This window comes from Bos indicus x Bos taurus, chromosome 10 (assembly GCF_003369695.1).
Source record: "Bos indicus x Bos taurus breed Angus x Brahman F1 hybrid chromosome 10, Bos_hybrid_MaternalHap_v2.0, whole genome shotgun sequence".
NCBI lineage: Eukaryota > Metazoa > Chordata > Mammalia > Artiodactyla > Bovidae > Bos > Bos indicus x Bos taurus.
In genome coordinates, this window is record NC_040085.1 from 20656205 (window position 1) to 20669109 (window position 12905).

Genomic DNA, 12905 nt, shown 5'->3' on the forward strand with positions numbered 1-12905 from the left:
GAGGAATGCCAAGAGCTGATGTCTTAATTATAGGTCATGCTTCTGTCATTCCTCATGGCCTCATGGCCTCATGCAAGGGCTCTAAATAAGCCTTCTGGACCAACTGTTCCACTTGCACCTTGTGGCTCGAAGTCCAAGTTAAGGTAATTTGAAACCTGTGATTCGTAATACTACCCAGAAATGCTACAGAGAACCATGACACAGCATCATCCAGAAAGTCGATGGTTTCATTTGCCTTTTGTTCCCCTGAAAGCATGGGCCAAGGACAGGAGGAAGCCCTAGATGTCTATCTTCCAAGTTATAAAAATCCTATCAAAGTGCCCCAGCTGAAGCTGGAGGTGTGGGGCTAGAGAAAGTAAAGTCTACTTGCTCAGTTAAGACTCAGGCTTGTTGGCCAGGTCCACATGAAGGGTGTGTTCTTTCTTAAAGATACACAGTGAGGCCAAAGTATATAAAAACTTGCTGTGAGTGAAGATAAGAACAGACTCACCCAAGGGAGGTGAAAGGAAAATCAGCTTAGGTTTTACACTGAATATTTTTAAAATAATTATTTTAAAGAGGACATTAAAAAATTATTATTATTTATTTTGGCCTTGTGGGACCTTAGTGTCCTGACCAGGGATTGAACATGGACTCCCTGCAGTGAAAGGTCAGAGTCTTAACCACTGGACCACCAGGGAAGTCCCCACATTAAATATTTTCTGAGTTCTTATCACTGAACAGAATTTCAGGATTGTGATGAGTTGCACAATTACAGTCACTGAATTGTAGGATCGTAGCACATTGGAACAGTCTCTTCTCCTGCATGTGTGCTAAGTTGCTTCAGTCATGTCTGACCCTGTGGATTGTAGCCTGCCAGGCTCCTCTGTCCATGGGATTTCTCAGGCAAGATTATTGGTATATATTTAATGTCAGATGAAACCTGGACTCCATTCTTCGGTTAAAAATAATATATATGGGGAACTGATAGCATTTTATTAAAAAAGGAAAAAACCACTTGTCGGTGCTAAATCTACCTGGAAATGAAACATCGCTTCCACTCATATTTTATATATGTGAGCAAAGCAAGTCACATGGCTCTACCGAATGTCAAAGGGGAGGGAAATATCATCCTACCATGTACCTGGGAGGAGAACTGGGAACCAGATACACAGTTATCCCCCAAAGAACCTGTGTTGATGCTTTTTCCAGTAGAATGGCTTTTAGTCCTTAAAAAAAGATCATTTAAGATTTACAGAGAATCTTCTCACATACCCTTCTTCATTCGGCTTCCTCTGTTAACATCTTACATAACCAAGAAATTAATGTTGATATAATATTACTAATTTGGATGTGGATTTGCATTTTTCCACTAATATTGTTATTTCGTTCCAGGGTCCAATCCAGAATACCACACTGCATTTAGTCATCATGGCTCCTTAGTCTAATCCTGCAACTGTGCCACTTTCTCAGACTTCCCATAATCTTGACATTTTTGGAGAGTTCTGGTCAGGTGTTTTGTAGAATCTCTCAGTTTGGCTTTGCTGTTTTCTCATGAAAAGATTAAAATTATGAATTTAAGGGAAGAATACAAGAGATGATGTGCCCTTCTTGTTATATCATATCAAAAGCAATCATATCAACATGACTTATTACTAGTGATGTTAACCTTGATCATTTTTAAAGCTGAGGTGATATTTGCCAGGTTTTTCTTACTGTACCATTTTCATCTGTTAGTTAGAAGCAAGTCATTAAGTCTAGCTCACACTCAAGGGGAAGGGGACTAAACCACTAAGAGGGAGATGTATCAGAGAATTTGTGGTAATTGCCACAAAATCAATACATTTTGAGGTAAGTTTTCTTTAGACTATGCAAATATCCTGTTTCACTGACTGTTTAATATTCATCCATGAGCAATTATTACTGTGATTTTCTAGTGATTTTCTATTTCCCCCTTCTGTATTAACTGAAATTCTTCTGAAAGGAATATTTATGCCTTCTTCCCTACTTATTTATATGCTGGTTGATTCATTCACATATCAGTGTGGACTCATGAATATCTAGGGGGGCCTGCTGTATTTTATTACTCAAACACCATAGTATATATATATCAGTGCAATTTTTTCTGGCCACTATTTATAAAAGACAAATATAGATCACAGAAATTCAGCACAGCATTTTTGAGGAATAATCCATTTTAACCCCTTTAAAGTGTGCAATTCAATGTTTTCTAGTATATTCCAACACTGCAGCTATCACCACTAAAATCCAGAACATTTTCATCACCCCCCAAAAGAAACATTGTACCTATCAGCAATCACTCCCCTTTCGCTCCTTCCTTCAGCTATTGGTAATCGCTCATCTACATCTTATCTTTATGGATTTGCCTATTCAAGACATTTCATGTAAATGGAATCATACAGTGGCCTTTTATGTAGCTTCTTTCATTTAGCATGTTTTCAAGGTTCACGCATTTTGTAGCATATATCAATACTTTATTCCATTTTATAATAATAGTAAAATGCAACAAATAACACAATAATATTCCATTGTATAGATAAACCATACAGTGTTCATCTACTCTTCAATGGATAGACATTCTGGTTATTTCCACTTTTTGGTTATTACTATGTTGCTATCAACAGTCATGTGCAAGTTTCTGTATAAACGTTTCTTTTTAATTCTCTTAGTTATATACTCAGGATTGGAACTGGTAGATCACATGGTAACTATATGTTTAACTATTTGAGGAACTGGCAAACTATTCTCCAAAGCAGCTGTGCTATTTTACATTCTCACCAGTAACATGTGAGGGCTCTAATTGGTTCGCATCTTCACCACTACTTGTTATTGTTGGTCATTTTAATTGTAGCCCTTCTAGTGTTTGTCAAATGGTACCTCATGGTTTTGTTTCCTTAATGTTTAATAATGTTGAGATCTTTTCAAGTGTTTATTATTGGGCATTTGTTGTTTCTTCTTTGAAGAAATTGCTCTTCAAATTCTGATTTTTAACTGAGTTATCTTTTTATTGCTGAATTTCAAGTTTTTTATATATTCTGGATAGTAGATCCTCATCAGATTATGATTTGCCAATATTTTCTCCTATTTTTGGTTGTTGTTTCACTTTCTTGACACTGTCCTTTGATTAACAAAAGCTTCAACTTTTGGGGGAAATAGTATGTCAGAATCAAGGGAACTGTGATAATATAAATCATAGAAGAGACATATATTCCTAGAAATGATACTTGTTATTTATTTGATAAAAAGTTTCAAATTTTGGTGAAGACTATTATTTTCTTTGGTTAATTGTGCTGTTCATGTCCTATCTTCAGAAACTATTGCCTAGTCCAAGGTCACAAGATTTCCACCTGTGTTTCCTTAAAGAGAGAATACATTTAACCAGTTACTTTTTTATGGCTTTTTGTATATAACAATTCTGCAGTAATATCATCTATGTAAACATGTATATCTGTAATTTAGGTCAAAGGGTGTGTATATTTAAAATTTTTGACAGATATTGGTAATCTGGCCTCTAAAAAGTTATAAGCTACTATCTTCATTTAAATAACCTTCACTGTTACTAGAAGTATGTTATATGTGTGTGTTTATCTGTGTTGCATGTGTTTACAAATAGTTAAGAAGCCTTTGGATTTGACTTTGGTACTTCTTAGATTGGGGGTACATCAAAATCATTCTACTTCTCCCTCTTGCTCCCTGAGATCTATTTAGGCTTAGTGACAATCCCAGAGGTACTTCCCAAATTTTGGACATCTGCTGAGATCTAGGATGCCAAGTGGTGGGAGACTGGGTCTGCAGATGGTAAACGGGAAAAAGGCAAGTGAGATTTGCATGGGAAACAATTCAGTCTTTGCTGCCTCTACCCTTCCTATATTATTACCCAACAAACTGTAATTTGCAGAAAAACTGTGTTAAATGAGGAAAAGCTTTAATCTCCATTTGTCTCCCTTACCGGGGTCCAGCCCCGGTTGGATCCAGGGATTCCCTCAGGAGGACGGCGTTGGCGATTAGAATAGCAAAGCAGAGATTTATTAGATGCTCAATAATAACTGGTTTACGTGGAAAATCAATATAACCTGTGACACCAGGTTAGCTCTGACCATGGAGGCCGCAGGCGCCCTCTCGAATAGCGGAAGGTGCCCCACTTTAGGCACCTTCTCAAGTGGGTCTTAGAAGCCCAGGCAAGTAAGTGGTCGCAGAGGACCCCCACGCTCCAATTATTTTGGCATGAAGGAAGAATAGAAGAGAAAAGGAGGAAAAAGAAACAAGAAAGAATGACACGGGGAGACTGAGTTTCAGTAAACAAGGCCCGCACTTTATTTTCCAAAGTAGTTTTTATACCTTAAGTTGTGCATAGAGAATAATGGGGGAAGGGGTAGAGTCATGCAAGGTCAGCAGTCCTTGATCCTTATCGAAGCTAGGCTTTCTTCCTGCAAACTTATCATATGCAAAAGTTTTAGGTGATTTACATCATCTTCTGGCTAGGAAGCCTGTTAACATTTTATGACCCTTTTCCTCAGAAAACTTAATTTTCTCTAAAGGTGATTATTCTCAAGTCAGGCGTCACCCTCCAAAAGCATTAGATAAAGTTGCATACCTATAGGGCAAAAGTGGTGGGCTATAACAAGAAAAGAATTAACTCAAGGGTCTAAGGTTACAAACATTAAAGCTACTACTTCCATTTCTATACACCAACTATATTAATCAATACACTCCCAGGGACACAGTAGGTAAGGCATATGGAAACTTGGCAGCAAGCATTAGCTCAACAAAGAAATCCTCTACTAGTTCTATTTAATAACTTTAACTCTCTGAGAAGCTCTGCATTGTTAGAATATCCTAAGCTTCCTGTGCCTCTTGTGGTTGGGAGGCTGTGAATCTGAACAAACCTGTCAGGCAAGCTAGAAAGTCATCAGAGGGGTTTGAATGGAAACACTCCTATTATGCCCAGGAGACTTATTAACTAGAGTTTTAAGTTGATTTTCTTACAGAGAAAGGTACGGGGATAGCCCCCCGTTAATGTCAGAGGAGTTGGTGAAAGTCGTGAAATAGTAAAACAGACTCTGGTTTTGGGGTAGATGACTCAGGCAGGCCCAGAGGGGCACCCCTCGAGTTCTGGCTCGCCTTGCCCACCAGAACTCTCTCACATGGCCTTGTCATGGGTGGGGACTCCTGTGCTGGCTCCCGGCATCTCCTCCTTTTTTATTTCTTAAGACAGCCAGATGTAGTTCAGTCGTGAGCTTCTGAGTGCTCTGTCAAAGAATTCTGACAATACAAGGAAGAATAATTATGAAAAGCAGAATTAGAGCAGCTACAGCAGCATAGCAAAAATTGTAGAAAGCATGTTCTTTCCTGAAATAAAGTTAGAGAATGTATGGAAGAAGTCATCTGCTACTCCTGCTGCAGTAAAATCTAATCAGGAGTGTTCCATGGTCGTTATTTGATTATGAAGTCTCCCTAAATCTAAACCAACGTCAGAGCTGTTCTAGACACCTGAATATGGTTTTTAATTTTTTCGCAGTTATAATCTGTCTCGTTTACTTTTAGGGGTGTTACACAAATCCATCGGTAGTCGGCATGACAGGACAGTGCCAATCTCACTTTTAAAGCCTGCAATTCAGTTCCAATATGTATTATTGCTTCTTCTAGGGTGTCTATCTTCATCTCTAGCTTCCTGTCTATAGCTTCCTGTGTTGCCAATGTTAAAGAAATATTTTTGGACATAGTATCAACATATTGAGCAGTATGTACTTGTTGAGTCAATGATATTGCTGCCACAGTAAGAAAAGTAATTGCAGTTATCAAAGCTGCTATTCCCAAGAAAAGTAAGCCCACAAACCGTCGTGATCACATTAAATCTTGAAGTTGTTGTAATACAGCAAGACCATAATTATCACATCAGTGTGTGGTTACAGTTACAGGCACCATAAGATAAGGTGGATGTTGTAACACCACAAAAGAGCAAACATTATATTGGGGGATCAAACAAGATGAGAGCATGCATTGTTCACAAGACACTATATGAGGTCCACCTGAATGATTCATTTGTATATTAAGTCTTTTGGAGTCATTAGTGAAGAGAAAAACATAAGGAGAGGGTAGACAAGCTAAAATAGAGTAAATAGAATTATTTTCTGCCTGGGTTAAAGTAATAGGGGCAGTAGCGGCAAGGGCTCTCCAAATTTCTGGTTGCCAATAGGTTCTGCCCTTAGCTGTATAGGACAACATTGGAGGAACAAATTGATTATGATGCCATCTAGTGGCGGCTAGTGGCCAAGGAACTGAATATTCTTTCCAACTGTCAAATTTTCTGGTAAATTCATCATTGGACATTGGGTTCTGACCTGGATTTGGGTTGCTCCAGTCCTGAATTGTATAATTTCCTTCTCCCGGTATTCTGTAATCAATTCTCAAATTATAAGTACAAGATTTCCAAATCAGATAGCCTAAGTGACCATCTATGGTGTTCCACATGACATCTGAAGGGGCAACATTATTACAATTTGGATATTCTGGTGGAGATTTGAAAAGCAGGGATTTATATGGGTCAAGGACCCCGGGCATACCAGCCTGTAATATCCAAACTGACCGATATTTTAAGTTTGGGAAATCTGTCAGAATTGCTTTTTCAGAGGCTCCAAAACATCCTTCTTTGGTAGGAGTAATAAAGCTTCCTGTATGACCAAAGGGGAAGTTAAACAGGAAGTTTGTCTGTTAATCCCCTAAAGGTATAATTGAAATTAATAGGGTATTGATCCTTTGTATAGGAAGCATATGATCCTCCCAAAAGACGAGGCTGGTTTGTGTGGACCCGTATAGGGTCACTGTTCCAAGTAACTACTTGGAAGGTGGGAGGATTTGGGAAATATGCCCAATAATTTTCTGGAGCAGGAGAGGAGGCGCTTACCTGGCAAGATAGCAAGGCAAGCATAGCAATAAACACTCTCTCAGGGGAGGTTGAAGAGCCCTGCGGAGAAGCTATCCTCTGTGCCTGGTGACAGAGCGTCTTAATCTGTCCCCAGGTGGGTATGGAGGCTTGTTGAGTTGCACGAGCTGGGCATCCTGGTGGTCTCCTGTGGGGTAAAGAATTAGGGGGGACAATATCTTTTATACAGAGTTGTGACATCTGTCTGGTGGGTGGTTCCTCTTCCTGTTCATCCAGGATCTCTGGTGTCATTTGTCTCGAGGTCAGCTGGACTTCCCGTATTGGTGGAGGGAGTGGAGGCCCCTTTGTTTTTTGTGGTCGAGGCAGTGGGGGGACCAGGTGTCTGGGGGGCTGTGACATGATGAATCAGTCTGTCTTGGATCCAAATCGGAGAATCTGCATCCTGTGGAAAAACACAAGCATATCCTCGGCCGCTAGTTAATAATGGATCGGGGCCCTTCCATTGCCCAGTGAGGAGGTCCTTCCACTTCAGCAATGGCTTTTTGTTTTGTTGTTCTGGGCACCAATGGTGAAGCATTGCAGTGGCTCCGGATGAATCAACATTCAGGTTATTTATTACAAATAGAGCATGATGCAGGATCTGGTGGGGGGAACTATACTTAATGTTCTTGAGCACAACTTGATGTGCTCTTTCTACTATAGCTTGTCCCTGTGGGTTATAGGGGATGCCTGTGTTATGTTTTATATGAAACTTTATACAAAACTCTAAGTCTTGGAAAGACTTAGAAATATAAGCAGGGGCATTATCAGTTTTTAAAGCTTTTGGCAAACCCAAATATGAAAAACAAGTAAAGAGATGTACTATATCCTTATATGCCTCTCCAGTGCGAGCAGTTGCAATAATGACATGAGAAAAAGTATCTACGGTTACATGAACAAAGGACAATTTTCCAAAGGAGAAGACATGAGTTACATCCATCTGCCAAAGTACATTAGGTCTGAGACCGCGAGGGTTAACTCCCATAGGTAAACTACAGCAGTGGGACAGTGAGAACAGGAATGAACAATCTCCCGAGCAGTTTCTCGAGGAATTTGATATCTTAATGCAGTAGCGTTTTGATGGTGGAGTGAATGAGAAGCTTGGGCTTCTTCAAAAACAGGAGCCACTGTGGCCTTAGTTAGTGAATATGCCAGATCATTTAAGGCATTTAAAGGTCCAGGCAATCCAGAATGAGCCTGAATGTGGCCAATAAAATATGCTTGGTTTCGTTTCCAAATTTGCTGCTGCAGTTTAGTTAACAAGTGAAATATTGCACGTTTGTTCTCGGGCAGAATCACAGTTTTGTTCTCGGGCAGAACCGCAGTCTCAATGTGTGGAAACAGCCTGACCACATACCTGAGAGTCAGAGTAAAGGTTAAATTCCTCCTTTGCAAACTTAATAAAAGCCTTTATAACAGCTGTGAATTCAGCTCTCTGGGCTGAAGTTTCCTGTGTTTGTAAAACCTTATGCTGATCTCTTACAACTATAGAAGCTCTGTGTTAGCTGACCTGTCAGTAAAAACCATTTCAGGGTTTGAGATGGGGGAGTATTTACATCTAACAGGGAAGATAACTGGATGTTTAAACATAAAGTTTAGCAAAACATGCGAAGGAAAATGATGTAAAATTTGACCAACATAATTTCCCCTAGCAATCTGCAAATTTTCATCAAACATTAAAAGAGCATCAAGCTGTTCTTTATTATATGGAATTACAATTTCCGATGGCTGTTTACCGAATAACTCAATACTCTGTTTCCTCCCTTTTAATATCAAAGCAGCTACTAAGTCAGGATAAGAAGCCACTACCTTTTTAGCTTGAGTGGGAAGATGGATCCACTCTAGGGGGCCGTTTTGCCATAAGGCTCCCATGGGTGCTGTTGGAGTAGCCAGGCAGAGGAATTGCCAGGTGGCTGTTAATTCAATTCTTTTTACATAGCTATCAGATAAAGCTTTTTCTACTTTGTTTAAAGCTTCCCGAGCTTCAACAGTTAACTGTCTTTTTGAAGTTGGATTAGGATCCCCTTGTAGAATGTTAAAAAGAGGTTTTAACTCAGCAGTAGTTAATTTCAGGTAAGGCCTTATCCAATTAATATCACCCAAAAGTTTTTGATAATCATTTAAAATTAAAATGGTGATATTTTCTTAGTTGTAAGGGACCATGAGTCACTGTTTCAGAATTTATAACCCTTCCTAAGTAAGTTATAGGTGGATTGGTTTGAATTTTCTCTGGGGTAATTTTTAAACCTTTAGCTGACAGTGCCTGAGTCAAATCTTGGAGAACAGTTTGCAAATGAGCTCTGTCTGGATGAGCTATTAAAATATCATCCATATAATGAATCATATACACTTGCTCATATTTAGTTCTAATATCTTCTATAGCTGTATTAACAAATTTTTGACATAAAGTAGGGCTATTTTTCCTTCCCTGGGGTAACACTTTCTATTGAAACCTTAAATGAGGCTGTTTAAAATTCTCTGATGGCAAACTAAAGGCAAATCGCTTTTTATCTTCAGCATTTAGGGGAATGGTGAAAAAACAGTCTTGTAAATCAATTACAATAATATTATGTCCCTCTGGAACAGCTACTGGGAAAGGAAGCCCAGGTTGCAAGGCCCCCATATCTTCCATAGTGGCATTAATAGCTCTTAAATCTTGTATAAGTCTCCACTTGCCAGATTTTTTCTTAATGACAAAAATAGGAGTGTTCCAGGGGCTATTGGAGGGCTCAATATGTCCCAATTGTAGTTGTTCAGAGATTAACATTTTAGCTGCCAGTAATTTTTCCTGAGGCAGAGGCCATTGTTCTACCCACACTGGGTCCTGAGATTTCCATGTAATGGGGTCGGCAGAAAAAACAATGGTCTCCATTATAAATTTGGATACCCCAATCCATTTGGATACCCCAATCCAGTGCGTAGCTGTCGAGGGGTTGGATGAATTGGCTCAATTATTCCTTCCTGTTGTTTACCTAATCCTTTTGATGGATCATAGCCCATATGGAGCATTTGAGAGGTCACTTTCTCGTCAGGACTGAAAAGCAGCACTCCCATTTGAGACAGCACGTCCCTTCCCCATAGTGTAAAGGGGAGTGAAGGAACTACATAGGGCTGGAAGGTTCCACAGGTATTCTCAAACCGCCAATCCAATATTTTTGCACTTTTAGCTACTGCCTGGGCTCTCCCTATTCCCACCAAGTCATTTTCAGTTGTATGTGTTGGCCAGGAACTAGGCCAATCTTTCCTAGCAATGCAGGAAACACCTGCCCCTGTATCTAACAGTCCTACAATAGACTTGCCAGAAACCAAGATAGTTTTCATAGGGTGTTTTTGAGTAATCTCTGTTACCCAAAAGACCATATCACTAGACGGAAACCCTCTTCCTAGTCTCTCACTTTGAGTAGCAGTATGCCCTATGGCAGTATGATAGGGCAGAAGCAAAAGCTGAGCTATTCTTTGTCCTTTATGAATTTGTATAGTTTTAGTTGGGGGAGAAATCATTATTTGAATTTCTCCTGTATAGTCTGAATCAATTACTCCAGGAATAATAGTAAGTCCTTGCATAGCTAAAGAGCTTCTGCCTAATATAATTCCCACCAAGCCTGTTGGTAATGGGCCTTTAATCCCGTAGGGATTTTTATAGTGGGACTATCTAGTGTTAGTATTGTTGAGGTGGTGGAACTGAGGTCCAGTTCCTCGCTGCCTGGAGTTGCTCTGATGAGCTCTGTGATGGGACGAGGGTATGAATGGGTTCATTGTTGTTGTAACTGTTGTTGCCCCATTCGTTGCTGGGGCCTGGGGCTGCCCCTCAACCCATTTCCTGACTGTTGGTCAGGACTCAGCGAGGTTCCGTTTTCATGGAATCTCGATCTGCAGTCTTTAGCCCAGTGATATCCCTTCTGGCAACGAGAACAAAGTGATTTAGGGAGATTGGGAGTCATAGCCGTGGAGGCAGGATTTGGCTGAGAAGAGTTAGCTGTTCTTTGGGGGCAGGCGCACGTAAAGTGCCCCTCCTGGCCACAAGAAAAGCAGGCTCTGGACGAGCCAGCATTTCGGCCTTGATTGTTGGAATTCCTGCCTACAAGAAAAGTTTGAACTGTTTGCTGATAAGAATCTCCTTTTATGGCCGCTGCTATAAACCTGCATCATTGCTGGCCCTATGTCTGCACATTGTCTGATGAAATCTGATATGTGTCCATTCTTTTTTATAGAACGTAGGACAGCCTGGCAAGTAGAGATAGCATTTTCAAAGGCTAATTGTCTTATCAGTATATCAGCTGCCTCTTCGTTAGAAATTACTCTGTGAACTCCCTCTATAAGCCATGCCATAAAATCTTCATAGGGTTCCTCTGGTTTTTGTTTAATGTTTGAAAAGGAAGATGTTGATTTTTTTTCTTGAGACAATGATCGCCAGGCCTTAATGGCGCAACCTGTCACTTGATCTAGAGTCCTTTTGTCTAGATTTAGTTGATCTCCTACTGTTTTATAGTCATCAATTTTTAGTAGCATAGTTTTGGTAATACGTCTCAGGCCACGACTGCGGTTGACATCAGCCTGTTGTTGGGGAGCATCAGAATATTTAGCCCTCCAGAGCACATATTGTTCTCCAGATAGACAAGCTTTAGCAACTGATTTCCAATCATGAGGTATCATCTATCTGGCCCCTATAGTCTCTAACAGTGTTATAGTATAAGGGGCTGTAGGCAATGCCACCCCACTCCAGTACTCTTGCCTGGAAAATCCCATGGATGGAGGAGCCTGGTGGGCTGCAGTCCATGGGGTCGCTGAGTCGGACACCACTGAGCGACTACACTTTTTCATGCATTGGAGAAGGAAATGGCAACCCACTCGTGTTCTTGCCTGGAGAATCCCAGGGACAGGGGAGCCTGGTGGGCTGACGTCTATGGGGTCATACAGAGTTGGACACAACTGAAGTGACTTAGCAGTAGCAGCAGCAGGCCCATATAAGGCACAAGCTTAAGTTTTTTTTTTTATCAATTTTATTGGAATGGGCTCCCAGCAGGGGGACGTCTCGTACTATTTTCATCATATATTATAGGAAAACGGGCTTTAATGTGGGGATCAATTTCATCATCAGGGCTTGAGATGACCCTCTTTTGAGGGACCATTGATAGGGGTTTTTTATCCCCATAAGGGGGAGCGGAATGGGAGAGCACCCCATATTTGTCCTCTCCTGTTCTGGAAATCTCTTGACTGCTTGATATTTAGGTCTTATAGATGGTCTATTTGGGAAATTATCTCCGAAGCTCTTAGGGGCAGATGGCCTGACTGGAGATATATCTCTTACTTTTTTAGGGGTGTTTTCTGTTAGGAGAGGCTGATCTTCATCAGAATGATATTGAGCTGCTGCCTCGTCTAAATCTGTTTTGTCTTGAGGGGAAAGCTGATCTTTTTTTTTTATCTTTATAACTACTGGTTTTTATAGCAGCTAATATAGCCCTTAGCTCTTGACAGGTATGTATGGGCTCTTTATTTTTATTTTTTTAATCAGGTACCATTTTATTTTTGTTGTCTTTTTTTACAGGTAACTTTTCAGGCTCACTTTTTTTTTTAGCTGGTATTTTTTCTTTTTTTTCTTTTTTAAGCAAATCTCTTTTCAGATTTAACGGCAGGATCTAAAGCATCTCTAATCATATTTTACAGAGAAAAGGTGTTAGTAGGAATTTTTTCTGGGCCGTGTTGAGCATAATAATCTTAGTTGTTTTTCTATTTTTTCCCAGATATCTAGGTTAACAGTGCCCTCTTGTGGAAACCAGGGGCATTGTTCTTGTACAAATGTAAAAAAGGATTGAATATTACTTTTTTTAACCTTTTTTTTTTACTTAACAGTTTTAAGATTACTTTTATAAAAAGTTGCCGTTTTTTAGTTTTAGTATTACCCATGTCAGAAAATTTATTATTTAAAAAATTTTTTTCTTGGAAAAGATTTCACTACTTTTCACCCTTTTTTACCCTATCTATC